Genomic DNA, 21459 nt, shown 5'->3' with positions numbered 1-21459 from the left:
GGCCGTTGGCCCTCTTTTTATCCCCCCTAGCCCTACCATGCTCGCCCCCTGATTGGGGGAGGGGGATCGCCTGGTTTGAGGGGTGCCAATCCTGGCACCGCCAGCCTAGCCGGCAAGCAAATGGGGAAGCGGGGGGTACTCCGGACAGCGTTTTACCCAGGCCCCCATCGAGTCCGGCTTCGCCTACGCAGCCAGGGTTCTATTTCCTCTTTTTGTGCCCGCACATAATTCATATGACAATAATCAACCCCCAGCCATTCAAGTAGCAACATGTAGTTACATATACAACGCCCAACCTGTAGTGTGTTACATATACAACGCCTAACATGTAGTGTGTTACTTATACAACCCACAACATGTAGTGTGTTACTTATACAACGCACAACATGTAGTGTGTTACTTATACAATGCACAACATGTAGTGTGTTACTTATGCAACGCCCAACATGTAGTGTGTTACTTATACAACGCACAACATGTAGTGTGTTACTTATACAACGCCCAACATGTAGTGTGTTACATATACAACGCCCAACATGTAGTGTGTTACTTATACAACGCACAACATGTAGTGTGTTACTTATACAATGCACAACATGTAGTGTGTTACTTATGCAACGCCCAACATGTAGTGTGTTACTTATACAACGCCCAACATGTAGTGTGTTACATATGTGTGTTACATATACAACGCCCAACATGTAGTACCTTACATATACAATGCCCAACATGTAGTGTGTTACTTATACAACGCCCAACATGTAGTGTGTTACTTATACAACGCCCAACATGTAATGTGTTACATATGTATGTTACATATACAACGCCCAACATGTAGTGTGTTACTTATACAACGCACAACATGTAGTGTGTTACTTATACAACGCACAACATGTAGTGTGTTACTTATACAACGCACAACATGTAGTGTGTTACTTATGCAATGCCCAACATGTAGTGTGTTACTTATACAACGCACAACATGTAGTGTGTTACTTATACAACGCCCAACATGTAGTGTGTTACATATACAACGCCCAACATGTAGTGTGTTACTTATACAACGCACAACATGTAGTGTGTTACTTATACAACGCACAACATGTAGTGTGTTACTTATGCAACGCCCAACATGTAGTGTGTTACTTATACAACGCCCAACATGTAGTGTGTTACATATGTGTGTTACATATACAACGCCCAACATGTAGAACCTTACATATACAACGCCCAACATGTAGTGTGTTACTTATACAACGCCCAACATGTAGTGTGTTACTTATACAACGCCCAACATGTAGTGTGTTACATATGTGTGTTACATATACAAAGCCCAACATGTAGTGTGTTACATATACAACGCCCAACATGTAGTACCTTACATATACAAAGCCCAACATGTAGTGTGTTACATATACAACATCCAACATGTAGTGTGTTACTTATACAACGCACAACATGTAGTGTGTTACATATACAACATCCAACATGTAGTGTGTTACTTATACAACGCACAACATGTAGTGTGTTACATATACAACATCCAACATGTAGTGTGTTACATATACAACATCCAACATGTAGTGTGTTACATATAAAACATCCAACATGTAGTGTGGTACATATACAACGCACAACATGTAGTGTGTTACATATACAAAGCCCAACATGTAGTGTGTTACATATACAACATCCAACATGTAGTGTGTTACATATACAACACTCAACATGTAGTGTGTTACATATACAACATCCAACATGTAGTGTGTTACATATACAAAGCCCAACATGTAGTGTGTTACATATACAACATCCAACATGTAGTGTGTTACTTATACAACGCACAACATGTAGTGTGTTACATATACAACATCCAACATGTAGTGTGTTACATATACAAAGCCCAACATGTAGTGTGTTACATATACAAAGCCCAACATGTAGTGTGTTACTTATACAACGCACAACATGTAGTGTGTTACATATACAAAGCCCAACATGTAGTGTGTTACATATACAAAGCCCAACATGTAGTGTGTTACATCTACAAAGCCCAACATGTAGTGTGTTACTTATACAACGCACAACATGTAGTGTGTTACATATACAAAGCCCAACATGTAGTGTGTTACATATACAAAGCCCAACATGTAGTGTGTTACATATACAACATCCAACATGTAGTGTGTTACATATACAACACCCAACATGTAGTGCATTACATATACAACATCCAACATGTAGTGTGTTACTTATACAACGCACAACATGTAGTGTGTTACATATACAACATCCAACATGTAGTGTGTTACATATACAAAGCCCAACATGTAGTGTGTTACATATACAACATCCAACATGTAGTGTGTTACTTATACAACGCACAGCATGTAGTGTGTTACATATACAACGCACAGCATGTAGTGTGTTACATATACAACATCCAACATGTAGTGTGTTACATATACAACATCCAACATGTAGTGTGTTACATATACAACATCCAACATGTAGTGTGTTACATATACAACATCCAACATGTAGTGTGTTACATATACAACACCCAACATGTGGTGTGTTACATATAAAACATCCAACATGTAGTGCGTTACATATACAAAGCCCAACATGTAGTGTGTTACTTATACAACGCACAACATGTAGTGTGTTACATATACAAAGCCCAACATGTAGTGTGTTACATATACAAAGCCCAACATGTAGTGTGTTACATATACAACATCCAACATGTAGTGTGTTACATATACAACACCCAACATGTAGTGCGTTACATATACAACATCCAACATGTAGTGTGTTACTTATACAACGCACAACATGTAGTGTGTTACATATACAACATCCAACATGTAGTGTGTTACATATACAACATCCAACATGTAGTGTGTTACATATACAACACCCAACATGTGGTGTGTTACATATAAAACATCCAACATGTAGTGCGTTACATATACAACACCCAACATGTGGTGTGTTACATATAAAACATCCAACATGTAGTGTGTTACATATACAACACCCAACATGTGGTGTGTTACATATAAAACATCCAACATGTAGTGCGTTACATATACAAAGCCCAACATGTAGTGTGTTACTTATACAACGCACAACATGTAGTGTGTTACATATACAAAGCCCAACATGTAGTGTGTTACTTATACAACGCACAACATGTAGTGTGTTACATATACAAAGCCCAACATGTAGTGTGGTACATATACAAAGCCCAACATGTAGTGTGTTACATATACAAAGCCCAACATGTAGTGTGTTACATATACAACGGCAGGGGTTTGACAGAATTATGTCCCCCAGACCACCAAACTCTTAGTAGTGTGAACAAACCTCCATGTTTTACAGATACATCTTGACGTGACTCTTGCATCTGCCAAACTGTAAATAAGTCGAAGTGGACAGGGGTGTAACGGAGGACCCATAGCCCCAGCGGTGTTGGGGGGCCCACACGGTTCACCTCAAAGGGGCCCCACTTGGGTTGGCCAGCTGCAAACAAATTAAACACTCAGAGAAAGCAAGTTAGTCGAGTAGGTGAAGAGGCAATGGGGCCCCCACACCTTAGCTTGCAGGGAGGTCCCCTTAAGTTTTGTTACGTCACTGCTAATGGGCTACAGGTTTGGCAGTTTTGTCAAACATACAGCTGCCGGTCACACTCTTCTTGTCTTTATTATTGGTTTAATTACACTATTAGATATACTATTTGAACAAGTCCAGAGCACTGTGGAGGCAACTAACAAATACAGTGTAGAGTTTACAAAGGACAATGCCATCACTTTTCAAACTTTAAATACGTTTTTCCTTTTTTTTAAAGCAGATTTTGTTTCAAAAAAGCAAAAGCTAATAAACTAATGGCCCCCTCACCATCGGAGTTGTTCTTGAGGCGTTTTATTGCACCTTATATTCCACAGAGGCCAAAACTCTACAACAGGCTTCTTTTACTGTTGTGCGATATGCTGGATGTATGACGTTACAACGCATACTTTTACAAGGCCTACCTTTACATCGCAAGTTTTACAACGCATACCATTACAACGCATAGTGCTTTTAGGCGCTGGATAGTGAATTGTTTAATTTACTATTCCAACTCCAGTCCCCGTGGATAGTAGGGAAGGTGTTGGATAGTACATTAAACCTATTCCCTATCCTAGAGCGCCCCCCAGCGCTATGCGTTGTAATGGTTTGCGTTGTAAAAGTTGCGTCGTAAAGGATGTTTCCCACGATATGCTATATTGCGAAAAGTAACTGACCATCTTTGTCCAGTCCCATTCCTTTCACTCAACTTTATTTATTTAGGGAACGGAGCATTGCACCACGATGAATAATAAGAAATTATTATCGATAAAGGTCCTGGCGCTGCACCTCAGGGAAAGCAGGGTCCACACTGTACCTAAGGGCGTGGCGTGCAGGGCGTGGCCCAGAGCTTCACGGCGCGAGGTCAGAGCAGAACTCACTGCCTTGGGCCTCAACCCGTGAGCTGCCAGACCCAGAGTGTCGCTTCAGCGAGCCATGGTGATTAGGGATATGGCCCATGGGGCAGACAGCATCAGCGCTCTACGTGAAGCATACTGAAAAGCGCAATCTGGGAGGAGCCACCTTGTTGCGCTGTGCTCCGTGAAAGGGAAGGGGGGGGTTGTGTAGGAAGATGTTGCTACACATTTCATAGAGGAAAAACACAATATATCGCAATTGAAATTCATGATTCTGGAGATTGTGGAGAAAAAAGAAGGGAGAGACAAAACTAAACATATGTTACAGCGAGAAAACCATTGGATTCAGAAATTATCTACCCAAAAACCCAATGGTCTCAATGATCGCACAGAACTATCATGTTACCTGTAAAGACTTTAATGCTCTTTGATCAAATGGATGATTCTTGTGTAACTTTACTTTGTATGAACTATATATTTGTATATTGAATGTTATGGTTAGACTTGTGGATAGCTTTAGTTAATAGGCACATTCACCCAGACACACTAGATAGCTCTACACATAGGACATCAGACGTTGGAGTCAGTTTTTTTTTGCTATTGAGGGTTCGCGCCCCCTATCTTCATTGGGAGGAGCAGTTGTAATTTTTGAATTTGTAGAATTTTTTTAGCGTTATTTCATGTATTAGGAGGTGATACTTTATGGATTTTTATTTTGCAACAGACAGTGAGAGACTCCCGGAGGGTGACTATGTAGTGCATAAGTATGTTGTCTAGCTCACTTTTTTTGGTCACATGATTGGTCTCATGGCCAATGAGAAGGCAAATGAGATTATGTTTGAAAGCAAACTGATAGTCCAAACAAGCTGGAACTTTTGTGAACTTCGAAGAAGCTTTGGTGTGAGTTAAGAACAGGTCAGTTTGTTTGTTGTTGGAGATTAGATTTCTTGAACAATCTGAATGCGATAATCCGCATGAGTACAGATGTTACAATTTGGTTTCCCCCGTTTTTTCTCAGAAGAGTTCTCGCTATACGCGGTGACAACGGCATGTGAGTTTTTTTGAATTTTGTAAGTTACTCCCACAGGTTATAAGGTTATAAGGGTTCGAATGTAAAATACACTAATAATTTTTACAGTGTGCATACCTTATAAACTCGATACTTAGAAGGATTTTTTAGACTCCACAGGATTAATAGTGGTCGTGCGGTTGCATGTAGGATATTTACACTTTACATTACATTACTTAATATTACACTCTAGTTTCACACTTTAACATTGAACACAAAGTTACACAAGTCGCATGTACAAATAATTTGCTGATGTATAGTTTATATGTTGATTATTTTCATTTTTTTGAATTTTCTTTAGTATTGCACCCTGATGAAGGGCAGTCATATATGCCCGAAATGCATTGGATGTTGACGCAATATATGCCGCATGTATAACAGTGAAATCAGCTAATGAATGGAACAAATGAAAGCAAAACGTAAAAGCATTCACATTTTGTGAAATAAAACATGAAGAAATATTGAAGGAATACTGTGTTCAGACCCCTCATTGGTTATTGAGGGGTGATTGTGTGCCTGCAAGGATGCAACTAATGACCCATTAGTAGCACGTTAATTTGCCCTGAGTGAAGCCATCCTGTGCTAGTGGGGGGGCCTAGCAAAGGTGTCAGAGGAGCGTAGAGTTTCCTCATGTTATTGAGTTTTACGGGTTCTATTAAAGTAAGAGTAAGCTGTGTGGGATAACCCCTGGTGATATTGGGTAGAATGGTCAGTAGGAAACAATTTGTAGTGCGGCAAGCCCTCCTTAAAGTCTACACTGGGCAACCCTGTGGTGTGCAGGGGGCGGCCAGACATCCAGTGTGCCTCCAAAGGTACTGTGCAGCTACAAACTATCATTCTAAGTCCGGAAAGGGCGAATCCACCAGCAGTCACGTGTAGCTTTAGGGTGGTAACAGCTAACCAGCATCTCCCTGGTCCCTAAATCTGATGTGACCTGTTGAAGTGTCTGAAGAAGGAACGAGGGATGAACAGGTGAAGGTTTCAAAATAATACTTATAATAATAATTGGGGTAGCACCACTATCTTCACTAGTGCCACAGGGCTCATTACTGAAAGTAGTAAAGAAGATCAAAAAGCAAACTGGGCTTGGTATTAGAAGGTAACTGATTTCCCGTTCGATCTGGGGTCTAATTGTACAGAAAGGGGAAAAAACAACCAAATGTTAAAGAAGCTCTTCCTTCAATGTGCAATGTTTATCGTATTCTTATATTTTTCTTGTGTAATTTACATCCCAAATATTTTGAAGATCCTGCATGTATGGTGGCACGTAAGGATGAGCCAGATCACTGGTTTGGCCTCAGCTCGACTGCAGAACCATTTAAAGACATGGACAGAGGGGGTGATTGCCCAGTGCAACCTTCCAAGGGGTCTGGCCCCTGCTCACCCTTCACAAGCACAATCAGCAGCTTCTTACCCTTCCAGAGTTTATTGGGGGTGGGTGCTGCTTGCTCAAACCTTGACAGTGTCTCTTCTGTTTCTCTTCTCTCTGCTGAGACAAATCCCCAGGTACACAGTACTTTCTGATACTCATAGTGGGCCCCTCTTGTCTGAATTTACTAATTGTCCCACCTTCTTCTTCTCTTCTTTATGCCTCCAGTTCTTAGCCTGAATCCTTTGAATCAGTTGCTCTGGATATTCCATCTAATCCTGATTTCATCTTGCTTTCTAGTTCTATTTGTCTGGTATTTTGGGCTCCTATTTCTGAGCTGAATGTAGAATCCTGGACCCACACATCTAGTGCTTTGAGACAACAGACAAGTTGTAGGGGCCTCACATCCTGACATTAGGTGTGAGACTGATGACCACACCATCTGCTCTGCCACATTAATTTTCTCTAGGTTTAAGGTTGAGTGGAGGTTGAGGTGAGGCGGATGTTTTTGTTCAACTTGTCTAAACTAACAGATGGTCACTTACCTTAATGTTTCCCAAACTGTTAGCCATAGGTTTTAAAATGTTTAGAAACATAATCAGAGTTTGCAATTATGCTGTTTCATTTCTCCAAGAAAGTTTAGGTAATTCTGGATAGGGGTGATGTACTTGACACTGTCCTCAAGGTCATACATTTACTATTGAACTAGGACATAATGTTCCACCTGCATGTAGCATACCTAGAGGCAATCACATAAAGACCATAGTGAATATATAGTATTATGGAGAAGCGTGGCTCAGTGGTTAGAGGCGGCAGACCCGGAAGCTGAGATCGGCCGTGGACCAGGGTTCGATTCCCGGTCTCGGGCTCAAAAATTCCACGGACTCGACAATTCTCGCTCCGGTGCCTACTCGACTCACGGGGTCACACTCTACGACTCTGGGCAATAGCTTGCTTAATCTCCACTACGGCCCCTCGCGGCGGGATGCCTGGCTTTCACCTTGTGGATACCCTGCCGGGGTATCTCACAGGGGAATACCAGGACGGGTTCCCTAAGCAAGCGCCTTGATGCCTTCGGGTGATACGTGCGCTATATAAGATGAATACATTTACATGTAGAAAATAGTAAATAAATGTACTGATAAACTAGTGGGGTAAGACCTCTCCTTCGAAGTGTCTGTAAAATTGACTTTTTGTCCTGAGTTTTTTTCCTGAATTTTGACCCTTTGTCCTGACTTTTTTTACAGTTCTGTACAGAATTTTCCTCCATGTCAGTTGGTCACCCTAGTGCAGATACACAGGCTCCTCTTCTTACTTGGCGCAGAATGTTTGTGCCATGATGCCGTGAGTGTGGAACCAGCGCTAGCCCAGTTAGGAGTGTTCAGGGAGAGGAGTTCTGAGACATTGCACAATGAAGCACACAGGAGTCCTGGTGATCAGTTCAGGAATGTTCCCTTCACATGCCCTCTGATGCTCAGTCAACACTCACCCTGTCCTCTTTGAATTTCAGGAGCACTGCCAACGCCTCGCCGCAGGATCACATCTGGCTTCTGCGCACAGTAAAGAGGACATTGAGCACCTGAAGGACTTCGCCTTCTGGCACATAAAATTTCATCATCGCTTCTGGTTGGGGCTATCAAGTCCTTACAAGGTAGTGTGCGCCATTACATGGTCTTAAATGGATGCCAGGGGGAAAAACTACAAATGGGGCAGGGATTAGGGAGATCGAGGTAGAAACATGATGTGGAAAATCAAAGTTTCCCAACCACTTCCCACCTTCCTCCAAAACAAATTCAACTGTGACATGATCGCTCAGAGTCAGGTCAGGGGGACTACCTTTCAGTAGTGCATCGGGTGCAGTTCTAGAGGGCTTAAATATGGTTCTGTTTTACTACCCTACAAATTGACAGGCAGTTTAATTGTCTTGCCAGCACAAAGCCCACGGCAGCCGAACTGCCACGCCTTTGAGCCTGTTGCAAAAAGTGGGTGCAAATATCTCGGCCCGCAATTTCCATCCAAATTTTGCAAGAGATTTTTACAGCACCGGCAGCCTGCACCCCATCAGTGGAAGTGGGGTGAGCTGAGCCCCAGCAAGAGGGGGGAGGGGAGGTGACTGCACCCCGTCAGCGGAAGTGGGTTGAGCTGAGCCCCGGATCATACATATCGACGACCACAATGTCAAGTTGCCAAAATATCGGGATATAAATATCGTTGTAAAAAATATTGACCTCCTATATTTGATATGGTAAGTACAAAAAAATAGTTTTGTTTATATGTATAAAAAATAATGTAAAATAAATTAAATAATAAAATGAACTTTAAAAAAAATATTTAGATTTATTTGTAAATGTTAACAATTATAAATAATACACTTAATTAAAAAAAACATACATATATAACATGTGATATATATTTACTTAAAAACAATTATTAAATAATAATTGTAATACATTTTTAAATGTTATGAATATATAAATAATTTTAAATATATATATATACATATATATATATATACATACACATGTAACATAAAAACTAATTTAAAGAACATTTTATATCATAAAAAAAATATTAAAATATATAATATTTTTAAAACTATATTTTGCACTACATTCAATCAATCAATCAATCAGATCATTTGTATAGTGCACTACTCACCCGGAGGGTCTCAAGGCGCTGGGGGGGAGGGGATCCGCTACTGCTCGAACAGCCAGGTCTTGAGCTGCTTCCTGAAGGCGAGGTGGTCCTGGGTCAGGCGGAGGTGGATCGGAAGGGAGTTCCAAGTCTTGGCGGCCAGGTAGGAGAAGGACCTTCCTCCAGTGGTGGCTCTTCGGATGCGGGTGACGGAGGCGAGGGCGTGGCTGGTCGATCGAAGCTGGCGTTTGGGAGCGTAAAAGTTGAGGCGGCTGTTGAGGTATCCTGGTCCTTGGTTGTGTAGGGCTTTGTGTGCGTGGGTGAGGAGCCGGAAGGTGATTCTCTTGTTGACCGGGAGCCAGTGCAGGTCTCTCAGGTGTCCGGAGATGTGGCTGCGGCGGGGGATGTCCAGGATGAGTCGTGCTGAGGTGTTCTGGATCTGCTGGAGTCTTTTCTGGAGTTTGGCGGTGGTTCCGGCGTAGAGGGAGTTGCCGTAGTCCAGACGGCTGGTGACGAGGGCCTGGGTGACCGTCTTCCTGGTCTCGGTGGGGATCCATCGGGAGATCTTGCGTAGCATGCGCAGGATGTTGAAGCACGACGAGGAGACGGCGTTGACTTGTCTGGTCATGGAGAGGGAGGAGTCCAGGATGAAGCCCAGGTTGCGTGCGTGGTCAGTTGGTTTGGGTGCGCTGCCCAGGGCGGGGGGCCACCAGGAGTCGTCCCAGGCGGAGGGTGAGGATCCCAGGATGAGGACTTCCGTCTTGTCTGAGTTCAGTTTCAGGCGGCTGTTCGACATCCATTTGGCTACGTCTGTCATCCCTTCATGCAGGTTGGCTCTGGCGGTGGTGGGGTCGTTGGTGAGGGAGAGGATCAGCTGGGTGTCGTCGGCGTAGGAGATGATGTTCAGGTTGTGCTGGCGTGCGATGGCTGCGAGGGGTCTCATGTAGACGTTGAAGAGTGTTGGACTGAGCGAGGAGCCTTGAGGGACGCCGCAGATGACTTCGGTGGCTTCCGATCTGAACGGAGGGAGGCGGACTCTCTGTGTCCTTCCGGCGAGGAAGGAGGTGATCCACTCCAGTGCCTTCTCCTGGATTCCGACGTTGCTGAGGCGCTGTACTAGGGTACGGTGGCAGACAGTGTCGAAGGCCGCGGAGAGGTCCAGGAGGATGAGGGCCGCTGTTTCTCCGTTGTCAAGCAGGGCTCGGATGTCATCTGTAGCTGCGATCAAGGCGGTCTCGGTGCTGTGGTTGGCCCGGAAGCCAGACTGCGAGAGGCCGAGGGAGCCGTTCGTCTCGAGGAAGGCGGCCAGTTGCTTGTTGACGGTCTTCTCGATGACTTTAGCCGGGAACGGGAGCAGCGAGATGGGGCGGTAGTTCTTGAGGTCGGTGGGGTCGGCTGATGGTTTCTTGAGTAGAGCGCTGAGTTCGGCATGCTTCCAGCTCTCCGGGAAGGTAGCGGTGTCGAAGGAGGTGTTGATGATGTCCCGCAGGTGGGGTGCGATGACAGCGTCGGCCTTGTTGAAGACGTGGTGAGGGCAGGGGTCTGTTGGGGATCCGGAGTGGATGGAGTTCATCGTGCGGATGGTGTCTTCGGTGCTGATCAGGGTCCAGGCGCGGAGGGTGGTGGTGGGGGGCGGTGGTTCGGTCGTGTCGTGCGTCGGTTGAGTGCTGAAGCTGTTGTGTATGTCCGCGATCTTGTTGTGGAAGTAGGAGGCGAGGGAGTTGCAGAGGTCTTGCGAAGGGGTGATGTCGTTGTTTCCGGCGTTGGGGTTGGAGAGCTCTTTCACGATGTTGAAGAGTTCCTTGCTGTTGTGTGCGTTGTTGTCCAGTCGTTCCTTGAATGCGGTTTTCTTGGTGGCGTGGATCAGCTGGTGGTGTTTTCGGGTGGCGAGCTTGAGGGCAGTCTTGTTGTCCGGTGTTGGGTCTCTGCGCCAGGTTTTCTCGAGTGCTCTGCAGTTCTTCTTGGAGCACTTGAGTTCGTCGTTAAACCATGGGGCTTTCTTGCTTCCGGGTCTACTCGGCGGGTTCTTCAGCGGGGCGAGGTCGTCTGCGCAGTCGCTGATCCATTTCGTGAGGTTGGTTGCTGCTTGGCTGGGGTTCGTAGTGCTGGTGGGAGGGTTCTTGTTCAGGGAAGTAGCGAGCTGGTCTGCAGTGATCTTGTTCCAGCTTCTGCGGGGAGCCTGTTGCTGGTGATGGTGGAGCGTGGGTTTTCTGTAGCTGAAGTGGACGCAGCTGTGGTCCGTCCAGTTGAGTTCCGTGGTGTGGCTGAAGGCGATGTCCTTGCTGGAAGAGAAGATCGGGTCGAGTGTGTGTCCGGCGTAGTGGGTGGGGGTGGTGACCAGTTTCTTCAGTCCGAGGTTGGCGAGGTTGTCCAGCAGGGTGGTGGTGTTGCGGTCGTTGTTGTTCTCCAGATGGAAGTTGAGGTCCCCGAGGAGGATGTAGTCAGCGGAGGGGAGGGCGTGCGGGCTGATGAAGTCGGCGATGTCTTCGCTGAATTGTGTGCGGGGTCCCGGGGGACGGTAGATCAGGGTGCCTCTGAGGGTGGTCTTGGGGTTGACATGGATCTGGAAGTGCAGGTGTTCGGCGGGTGCGAGGGTGTCGTCGGTGTCGGTCGTGATGCGGATGGTGTTCCTGTGGATGATGGCGATGCCTCCTCCGGTCTGGTTGGCGCGGTCCCTCCGGATGATCTTGTAGCCGTCCGGGATGGCGATGGCGATGTCGGGCGCTGAGGAGGCGTTCATCCAGGTTTCCGTGAGGAAGGCGACGTCTGGGTCTGTGGTGTCGAGCAGGTTCCAGAGCTCGACAGCGTGTCTGTGGACGGAGCGGGTGTTGAGCAGGATGCACTTCAGGTGGGTGGTGTTGCTGCTCGTCGAGGTCTTGAGCACTGCCGGAGTGGAGCCGGTCCGGTTGCAGGTGAACTTGCAGGCGTTGCAGATGAAGGGTCCGTGGGTGCGTCTCGGTGTGGCTCGGTAGCAACCCGTGGTTCGGCCGGTGTTGAGTGCGTTGAGTTCGGTGGCGTCGTAGGTCCGTCTGGTCGGCTTCCGGCGGTGGGGGCCAGGGGTCCTGGCACTGGGCGCGGTCCAGGCGCGGACGGGCGCAGACGGGCTTACCTTTGGCGCACCTTCGGCGCTCATTCGGTGCTCCTGCTGCGCGCGTCCGCTGCGCGGTCGCTGGGGGGGCCACATAAGAGGGGAGCCGGGAGGGCAGGTCAGCTGGGAGGCGGGGTCGCGTCCACCAATCGAGTGGCGAGGGGGCGAGGCCACCGGCAGGAAGCGGTGGGAAAACGGGATCGGTTTGAGCGGGCGGCCCTGCGGCGGATGGGGCGCTGCTCTCGGCGTTGGTGAAGGTCTGGCACAGCAGGGGTCTCTGGAGCAGGAGCGCGGAGGAGCGAGGGGGCAACCAGGCCAGAGGCGCGGTGGTCACTGCCCAGGTGCGTGCAGGGTCTCCTTAAGAGGGGAGCCGGGAGGGCGGGTCAGCTGGGAGGCGGGGTCGCGTCCACCAATCGAGTGGCGAGGGGGCGAGGCCGCCGGCAGGAAGCGGCGGGAAAACGGGATCGGTTTGAGCGGGCGGCCCTGCGGCGGCTGGGGTGCTGCTCTCGGCGTTGGTGAAGGTCTGGCACAGCAGGGGTCTCTGGAGCAGGAGCGCGGAGGAGCGAGGGGCAACCAGGCCAGAGGCGCGGTGGTCACTGCCCAGGTGCGTGCAGGGTCTCCTTAAGAGGGGAGCCGGGAGGGAGGGTCAGCTGGGAGGCGGGGTCGCGTCCACCAATCGAGTGGCGAGGAGGCGAGGCCGCCGGCAGGAAGCGGCGGGAAAACGGGATCGGTTTGAGCGGGCGGCCCTGCGGCGGCTGGGGCGCTGCTCTCGGCGTTGGTGAAGGTCTGGCACAGCAGGGGTCTCTGGAGCAGGAGCGCGGAGGAGCGAGGGGGCAACCAGGCCAGAGGCGCGGTGGTCACTTGAGTGCAACAGTAGAGAAAGTGTTGGAGATCGGAGGGGTAAAAATTCCCACTGCAGCGAGCGCAACAGTAGGGAAAGTGTTGGATAGCGGAGGGGTTAAAATTACTATTCCCACTCCAGCGAGTGCAACAGTAGGGAAAGTGTTGGATAGCAGAAGGGTCAAAATTACTATTGCCATAGAAGACAATTCAAATTTAAAAACAAACAAAATATCAACTACAATACGAAAGATAATAAAAAACAAAAAATGTATAAGAATATAAAAAATTGCAAAACAGAAACATATTATAATGTTAAAAAATTCTAAAAAATACATACAAACATCATAAAAATGAAAAAAAATTACAAACAAATATTTCTTTAGTGATTGAACATATTTATAATCAAAAATATTAATTATGACATACATTTAATATTTTTTTCCTACTCTATAAAACCACACAATTTACAACACACAACTAATATTTTAAAAAAAAGTATACCTCCATAATTACCATGATCAATTATCAATTAAACAAAGAATATTAATTGAAAAAACATTAAAACAGATAGAAAATAATGTACGGACCAAACGTTACACCTATAGAAGCAAAATCCACAAACAAAATAAAAGTAAACAATTACCAAAAATATTTATACAATAATAAATGAATATTAATATTGAAATATTAATTAATTTAAACTAAATTACTTTCTACCCTCTACCCCAATAAACACAACACACACCTAAAAATAATCACACAATTTCCATAACTAATTTTACATTAATAAATTAATATCAATTAACCACAAATCATTAATTAATTACAAAAAATACTTCCCACCATTTACCACTATAAACCCCACAACTCACACATCAAATTAATTACATATTTGCAATATTTACATTTTAATTCATTAATTAGCATTAATTACCAAATAATTAATTGATTATAAATAAATTACCTGCCACCCTATTCCCCTATAAACCTTACCACCCATTTCTAAAAATATTACACAATTAACATAATTAGTTAATACTCAATTAATTAATTAATCAAAATTAACGCGCAAATCATGAATAATTATTAATAAATTAATTTCCACAACTAACACTATAAAATAAAATAAAATACATATTATATAAAAAAAATGTAATAAATGTAATAAAATAAAATTACTTCCGACCCTACTCCCCATCTACCCACAACGTGCTCCTTAAAAAATGACACAATTAACAAAATTACCAAATGATTATTAATAATGATCAAATAATTAATAAATAATAAATGCCCACAATTAATAGTATAAAATATTAAATAAATAAATATGAATTATTAAAATATTATAATTTAATTATAATTAAATTACTTCCCACCCTATTCCGCTATAAACCCACAACCCACTACGGAACTAAAACGCAAAATGTAATTAACATAAAAATCATATCTACTAAAAATGTAACACATATATTAAAAACCAAAAGCAATACTTACACAAAAAAAAGAGCACATACAAACTAAAATACATAACACTAACTAAAAAAATTATATTTTTAACAACTCGGGCAGATCTACAAGAAAGTGCTGCAGCACCGCAAGCCCTTTGGCTACGCCATGCTGCGGCTCTTTCAGAGCACAGGAATGCAACATATCTACAATGATGTGTCGCATTCCTGTGCTCTCCCCAGCACTGGCGCAGAAACAGCTGCCATGCGCAGCAGCAGGCACCCATGCACCATGGTGCAAGAATGCCTGCGCCATAGGGAGATTGTTTTTGTGCAGGAAGGGGTACCTTCCTGCACAAAAGCAATCAATGCGTGCTGTAGAATGCAGCACCATTTCCGGGTTTGCTATTTCTCAAAAATCTGGAAATGCATCATTGGACAAGGGTGTTGTGGGGGAACACCCACAGCAACACACATGTCTCGCCCCTAACAAGCAAAGTGTTGCATGAACAGTGCGCACTTCTTGTAACATCTAAATAAACAATACTCTCAGATGCTTTGAAAAAGCAATTTTACATGCTTAACAGCATATAACCAATTCACATAAATGAATTTTAGGCAATGAGAGAGCTGATGATTTTGGGGTCCCCCCTAACATACGGGGAGCACCAAGCAGATGCCTTGAACACAAAGAGCATAAACAAAAAGCACATTTTGTTGAACTTCAGTGCTGGTCCCATCATTTTAGGACCACCCCAAGTACAGTTATTGGCAAAAGACAATCCCAACCAAAGGCCCTGCAAAGCATTATGGGACGAGATTAGCAGGGGGCAGTGAATATTATAGTATCCAATATCAAAATAATTCTACAAAGAGCTGCAGTTCCACTGGTCATCTCTAGATGTCTCTCTCAAGTCAAATGCAAAGCATTGAAATTATTCTTACATCAAGCGGCATTTCCACTGGTCATCCCTAGATGTCACTCACAAGTCAAATGCAAAACCATTGAAACCCTTTCATCAAGCATTTACATTTGACTCGTGAGGGACATCTAGGGACGACCAGTGGAACTGCAGCTCTTTGTAGTATTCTTTTGATATTGTATACTATATAATATTCACTGCCCACTGCTAATTTCATCCCATAATGCTTTGCAGGGCCTTTGGTTGGGAATGTTTTTTTGCCAATAACTGTGTTTGGGTTTGTCCTAAGAGGATGGGACTACAACTAAATTGTTCAATAAGATGTGCTTTTTTGTTTTCAAGGCATCTGTTTGGTACTCTCCCTAGCATAGGGAGGATCCGAAAATCATCACATCTCCCACTGCTTACCAATTTTTCAGTTTCACCATTGCGAAAGTACTATATGCACTTTAGCATATAAAGATAGAAAGCTTATTTGCTCGTATCTGGTCATGTACAGAAAACTAATTGCAATTATTTGGCAATTTTAGCACAGTACAGACAAGTACACAGTAATTTCAACTACGCCCGCCCGCAACGTGATGCACCAGCGGTGCATGGGGCTTGTAAATCAAGCAATAGCGATAATTATCGCTACTGCTTGGTTAGAGACAAAATATTACCGCCGAGCTGCGGCGATTTTTATCGCAGATAAACCTTGGTATCACCAAGGTTTATCGCAAATGCGATAAAAAACGGCCGCAATGCATGAATATCGCTGAAAAGTCAGCGATATTCATGCATTACCGAGCTAATGCTCTTAGCCATGTTATCCACCTCCCATTGGATAACATGGCTAAGAACTGCTCAGGGCAGGTGTTAGCTTTTGGAGATATTCCCGCTTAGCGCGAATATCTCCAAAAGTTGGTAATAGGAGATAGCGATGTTAGCGACTGTTTCCAGTCGCTAACATCTTGGCACGCCCACTTTGCATGTCATTAGTGATAAATATCACTGACATGCAAAGTGGGGCCCAAGATGGTCGCTATCTCCTACTAGCTGTCGCTAACTGGTGTTAGCGACAGCTAGGTAATAGGGAGATAATTTTATATCCGCTTTCTTGGCTTTTAAAGCCAAAAAAGCGGAGATAAACCCCCTTGATAATATGCCCCTATATTTCTTACCTTAAACTCGATATTCTTGACCACGATATTCTTGCTGTCGATATTTCTGTGTCACGATATTTTCAACTTAATATTAGTGCAAGTTGACATTTCCTACTCAATATTCTGACTCTACACCCTGAGCCCCAACAAGAGGAGGGAGGGGAGGAGACTGCACCCCATCAGTGCGAGTGTGGTAAGCTGAACCCTAACAAGAGACGGGGTGGGGGAGGATGTACCCCATCAATGCAAGTGAGGCCAAACACACTCTTTCAGAAGCCGAACCGGCCTCTCAGGGGTCAGAGTGTCGGATGGGCTCTTGGCAGAGGATCCAGATGCTAAGATCCTGGATTATGTGAATCTTCCTTTCAGCCCACAAATGAGGTGAGCCGTGGGGCCAGTAGTTATAGTTCCTTAACAGCAATGGCTCTCTTTCTTCCAGAAGAGGCAGTATGAATGGACGGATGGAACTCCCATGGACTTCAAGAACTGGCACCCAGAAGAGCCCCAAAACACAGGGGTACGTGTACACTGTGTATGCTCCAACTTTAAAGGTAGGAATTTGCCTCCCACATTCAAATCCTCTTTCCTGTAAGTCTTTCATTTGTTTTCACAAAAGCAGTTCAGCACTTCTAACCCATAGTGTGAATATATTTTTTCTTTTATTTAAAATATTCATGATCATTTGTTCAACTTGAGCCATATTGAATAAGCATTTTCTAAAAAGCAAAACTGCATTTCATATATCTTTCACTATGTGTCAGAGTTTCTGGATGCAGGTGTGAGAAAATCCTGAACTGATCATTACATGTTTGGAATGAGTACAATACAGAGACTAAAAGTTTTTGCTTCTTCTCTCGTAGGCCCAGGACTTTGGGGGGAAATAAGATGTAGAAGAAAACTCGGCTTCATCTGTAAAGCCCCCAACCCTCCTCAGGACAAGCTGTTATGCAAGAGGGCAGAGATGTAAAGTTGTGAAGCAACCAATGGCATCTGCTCTGAAGAGATGGAAGCAGAGACGCCAGGGATATGGAGGGAGGGACCCTCAGGGCCTTGTTCTTGAATGGCACTAAAAATAAAAATAACAAGGCACTTTATTCACCCATGATGTGTGTTATACAACTCCCACAGCTCAATATATAATCTTGACCATCCCTGGCCGCAAAATTGGGATTTGTTCAATTCTTCCATCATAAATGGTGCTAGTTAAGATCTGCAGGTGCCACTGTAGGCAGAAGAGTGACAATGTGGCAGGTGGGGTGAGAGTGTCCCTCTGAAGTCCAGTGAACACCGACTAACTCTCGAAATGATTCCGGCCGCTGACTGGGCTGAAAGACACAACCCTTACTTCGGTGGTGTGAGCCCTTCACATCTAGGGCCTCTGGTGCTCCTGCTGTATCGTTGATGTTCGCCCCTGTGAGGTGGGCAGAGGACCCCAGGGTGAAGGACCCAGGATGTGACAAGGGTGCGTTGCCTGGTGACAGGATCTCCACATCTGACCAAACCACTACCTTGGCTTTCCTTCCTACTTCCAAGGCCTCCTGGTTTCATATACATTGTGAGCCCTTGTGAAACCAAAATCACAGCCAAGGGAATTTTCCCCACAAGGTCCAGGCCCATCGGTGAGTTCTGTACATAGGGGGGGACGAGGAGCACTTAAAGGTCCAGCGTGAAGGCTCTTTATGATACTATGTAATACAAAAGGTGTTCAGTTCCTGGGGTGGAGGGGACGGGAGGATCTAGATTATGGAAACCGAGGCATCAGATCAGGGGATATCATTGCTCAGAAGCAAGGGCCCTCACACACCTGTGTGGGTGTCATGCTTCATCTTCGGGCAGCTCCTCGTTGGGCCGGTGCTGCAATGACCTACGGGCCACTCGAGGAGGTCGTTTGAGCATAAGATGTTGATGTGAGTTGTAGGATAGAGTTGCTCTAGGTGCAGATTTGTGAGATGTGAATCTGTGGTTTTAAAAATAGCTAAGAGATACCTAATTAAATTTAATAGGAGGGCTCTCTGATTATGATTAAAAGGCAATGGATGACTGAATGTGGAAGTAATGGTTCTATCCAGCTCATAAAATAGTGCGTGAGCAGGTCAACATGTTTCTTTGCTCAAGTGTCGCTATCGATCCGGGCAATTCTTCAGGACCGAAAAATGAAACCTAATCTACTTATGGTACGTAAAATGTATGTAGCATTGGCAAAAGGTACCCCAATCAGACAACCAAATCTTCACAGTAAAGTATGCCTGGCGATATCTAAAACCCCGACCTAAGTTCGATAAGCTACTGATCCCTTAGGTGATGGAAAAGACCATGCCAGCTTTGGAACAAAAGTCTGATTCAAAGGTGAATTATACCTTCTCTACCACCCTAGAGGTGAGTTCTCCATTAGTGCTGTCAGCGTAGTACTGCCGTCAAGTGTCTTAATGCTGCAACCATACTAATATGGCGGGGGAAATGGATGGCGGGTGGGCTAGGATGTAGGGCAGATCATCACCACCATGCAGGCGATGGCGATCCACCCTGCATCCTAATGGGCCCCTAGGTATTCATATTTTCATCAAAGTAGAGGTCCCAGAGAGTAATGTTGATTCTTACTTCATAAATACTGGAGTCCCACGATGACCCATCCTTTCAAATCTACCTGCTGCCCCTGGTGAAACTGATTATGTCTTTTAGGTCTAAAAATTTGAAACTTCCGCTAATTTTACCCAGAGAATGTTTACTCTGGTACTATTCTAACTCTTACTCCACCCAAAGAGTATGTGATCAGGGTTAGCGTCCTGTAATACTACATCGCTTACATCACCCAAAGAGTGTGTGATCAGGGTTAGCGTTCTGTAATACTCCACCCTTAAACTACCTAAAGAGTGTGTGATCAGGGTTAAAGTCTGGTAATATTCCATCACTTACACCACCAAAAGAGTGTGTAATCATGTTGGAGTCTGGTAATACTCCTCCCCCTCCACCACCCAAGGAGTATGTGATCATGTTAGAGTCTGGTAATACTCAGTCACTTACACCAACCAAAGAGTGTGTGATCAGAGTTAGCGTCTGGGTAATACTCCATCACTTATACCACCCAAAAAGTGTATGATCAGGGTGAGCGTCTGGTAATACTTCATCGCTTACACCACCCAAAGAGTGTATGATCAGGGATAGCGTCCTGTAATACTCCATCACTTACACCACCCAAAGAGTGTGTGATCATGTTTGAGTCTGGTAATACTCCATCACTTACATCACCCAAAGAGTGTGTGATCATGTGAATGTCTGGTAATACTTCATCATTTACATCACCCAAAGAGTGTGTGATCATGTTAGAGTCTGGTACTACTCCATCACTTACACCACCCAAAGAGTGTGTGATCATGTTAGAGTCTGGTAATACTCTGTCACTTACATCACCAAAAGAGAGTGTGATCATGTTACAGTCTGGTAATACTCTGTCACTTACATCACCAAAAGAGTGTGTGATCATGTTACAGTCTGGTAATACTCTGTCACTTACATCACCCAAAGAGTGTGTGATCATGTTACAGTCTGGTAATACTCCATCACTTACACCACCCAAAGAGTGTGTGATCATGTAAGAGTATGAAAATACTCCATCACTTACATCACCCAAAGAGTGTGTGATCATGTTACAGTCTGGTAATACTCTGTCACTTGCATCACCCAAAGAGTGTGTGATCATGTGAATGTCTGGTAATACTCCATCGCTTACACCACCCAAAGAGTGTGTGATCATGTTACAGCCTGGTAATACTCTATCACTTACATCACCCAAAGAGTATGTGATCATGTTAGAGTCTAGTAATACTCTATCACTTACATCACCCAAAGAGTGTGTGATCATGTTACAGTCTGGTAATACTCCATCATTTACATCACCCAAAGAGTGTGTGATCATGTTAGAGTCTGGTACTACTCCATCACTTACACCACCCAAAGAGTGTGTGATCATGTTAGAGTCTGGTAATACTCTGTCACTTACATCACCAAAAGAGTGTGTGATCATGATACAGTCTGGTACTACTCTGTCACTTACATCACCAAAAGAGTGTGTGATCATGTTACAGTCTGGTAATACTCTGTCACTTACATCACCCAAAGAGTGTGTGATCATGTTACAGTCTGGTAATACTCTGTCACTTGCATCACCCAAAGAGTGTGTGATCATGTGAATGTCTGGTAATACTCCATCATTTACATCACCCAAAGAGTGTGTGATCATGTTAGAGTCTGGTAATACTCCATCACTTACACCACCCAAAGAGTGTGTGATCAGGGTTAGAGTCTGGTAATACTCCATCACTTACATCACCCAAAGAGTGTGTGATCATGTGAATGTCTGGTATTACTCCATCACTTACACCACCCAAAGAGTGTGTGATCATGTAAGAGTATGAAAATACTCCATCACTTACATCACCCAAAGAGTGTGTGATCATGTTACAGTCTGGTAATACTC

At 44.6% G+C, this 21459-nt stretch overlaps 1 long non-coding RNA gene across 1 annotated transcript; it reads left to right on the top strand.

The window, feature by feature from the left end:
• Positions 1-8421: 8421 nt before the first annotated feature.
• On the top strand, positions 8422-18062 carry LOC144766943 (uncharacterized). Its single transcript, XR_013597998.1, has 3 exons — positions 8422-8558; positions 17425-17536; positions 17846-18062. It is a non-coding gene; the product is annotated as an uncharacterized LOC144766943 (long non-coding RNA).
• Positions 18063-21459: the final 3397 nt, after the last annotated feature.

Source organism: Lissotriton helveticus, chromosome 1_1 (assembly GCF_964261635.1).
Source record: "Lissotriton helveticus chromosome 1_1, aLisHel1.1, whole genome shotgun sequence".
In the NCBI taxonomy this organism is placed as follows: Eukaryota; Metazoa; Chordata; class Amphibia; order Caudata; family Salamandridae; genus Lissotriton; species Lissotriton helveticus.
The sequence above is the reverse complement of the archived record's forward strand: the minus strand, read 5'-3'. Positions and strand labels throughout refer to the sequence as shown.